Below are 2,303 nucleotides of genomic sequence, written 5' to 3'. Positions count from 1 at the left end.
AAAAATGTATAATGTGGTTAAAAATTTTAAAACAACACTAAAGATTATAGGTTTCAGTATATAAAGGATTTACAAAAAACTCAACAATTTTCATAGGGGGTTACACACAGATTTTGAGAAAACTTCGAAAAATATGACAATATTGTTTTAATTCATGGTTGCATCCTGCACTAACATATGATAATGTTCAAATAGGTTTGGAGCCTTCTTTGTCTCCGTTTTTCAAGCAATTAGAGATTTTATAGTGGTTATTCTACCGATTTAGGGAGTATTGTAAAGTTTTACGAAATTAATTGACAAAAAAATTATAACGATTCCCATATACCACGAAAGAGAGTTTAACATACATTAATACAAATGTATAATGTGGTTAGAAATTATAAAACAACACTAAAAAGTATACGCTTCAGTATATAGAGCGTTTAACGTAAAACTCAATATTTTCGTAGGGGGTCATAGATTTTGAGAAAAATTCAAAAAATATAACAATATTGATTTAATGCATAGTTGCCTCCTGTACTAATATAAGATCATGGTCAAAGAGGTTTTGAAACCTTTGTTGTCTTCATTTCTCTAGAGAATAGCGATTTTACAACGGTTAGTCTACTAATTTAGGGAATATAAGAAGTTTTACTAAATTAATTTCTAAACAAAATTGAACGATGCTCATGTACCATGAAATAGAGTTTAGCATACATTAATACAAATGTATAATGTGGTTAGAAATTTTAAAACAACACTAAAAATTATAGGTTTCAGTATATATAGCATTTACCAAAAACTCAATATTTTTTCGTAGGGGTTAACACATAGATTTTGAAAAACAATCAAAAAATATGACAATATTGTTTTAATGCATACTTGCATCCTTAACTAACATATGATCATGTTCAAATAGGTTTGGAGCCTTCTTTGTCTCCGTTTTGCAAGAAATTTGTGATTTTAAAGTGGTTATTCCACCGATTTATGGAGTATTATAAAGTCTTACTAAATTAGTTGATAAATAAATTATAACGATTCCCATATACAAAGAAAGATAGTTGAACATACATTAATACAAATGTAGAATGTGGTTAGAAATTAGAAAACAACACTAAAAAGTATAAGCTTCAACACATAGATTTTGAGAAAAAATCAAAAAATATAACAATATTTATTAAATGCATAGTTGTTTACTGTAATAATATATGATGATGGTCAAAGAGGTTTTGGAACCTTTGTTGTCTTCAATATTCCACCGATTTAGGGAGTATAATAAAGTCTTACTTAATTAATTGATAAAAAAATTATAACGATTCTCATATACCAAGAAAGAAATGTAGTTAGAAATTTTAAAACAACACTAAATGTTATAGGTTTCAGTATATACAACATTTGCCAAAAACTCAATATTTTTTCGTAGGGGTTAACACATAGATTTTGAGAAAAATTCAAAAAATATAACAATATTGCTTTAATGCATAGTTGCCTTATGTACTAATATATGATGATGTTCAAAGATGTTTGGAACCTTTGTTGTCTCCATTTCTCTAGAGAATAGCGATTTTATAATGGTTAGTCTACTAACTTGGGGAATATATGAAATTTTACTAAATTAATTTCTTAAAAAAATTGAACGATGCTCATGTACCATGAAATAGAGATTATCATACATTAATACAAATGTAGAATGTAGTTAGAAATTTTAAAACAACACTAAATGTTATAGGTTTCAGTATATACAACATTTGCCAAAAACTCAATATTTTTTCGTAGGGGTTAACACATAGATTTTGAAAAACTCGAAAAAATATGAAAATATTGTTTTAATGCATACTTGCATCCTTAACTAACATATGATAATGTTCAAATAGGTTTGGAGCCTTCTTTGTCTCCGTTTTGCAAGAAATTAGCGATTTTAAAGTGGTTATTCCACCGATTTAGGGAGTATTATAAATTCTTACTAAATTAATTGATAAATAAATTATAACGATTCCCATATACAAAGAAAGACAGTTTAAAATACATTAATATAAATGTAGAATGTGGTTAGAAATTAGAAAACAACACTAAAAAGTATAAGCTTCAGTATATAGACCTTTTAACGTAAGACTCAATATTTTCGTAGGGGTTAACACATAGATTTTGAAAAACTCGAAAAAATATGAAAATATTGTTTTAATGCATACTTGCATCCTTAACTAACATATGATAATGTTCAAATAGTGGAACCTTTATTGTCTTCATTTCTCTAGAGAATAGCGCTTTTATAATGGTTAGTCCACTAATTTAGGGAGTATAAGAAGTTTTACTAAATTAATTTC

Source organism: Brassica oleracea, chromosome C4 (genome assembly GCF_000695525.1).
Source record: "Brassica oleracea var. oleracea cultivar TO1000 chromosome C4, BOL, whole genome shotgun sequence".
Classification (NCBI taxonomy): domain Eukaryota; kingdom Viridiplantae; phylum Streptophyta; class Magnoliopsida; order Brassicales; family Brassicaceae; genus Brassica; species Brassica oleracea.
The sequence above is the reverse complement of the archived record's forward strand: the minus strand, read 5'-3'. Positions refer to the sequence as shown.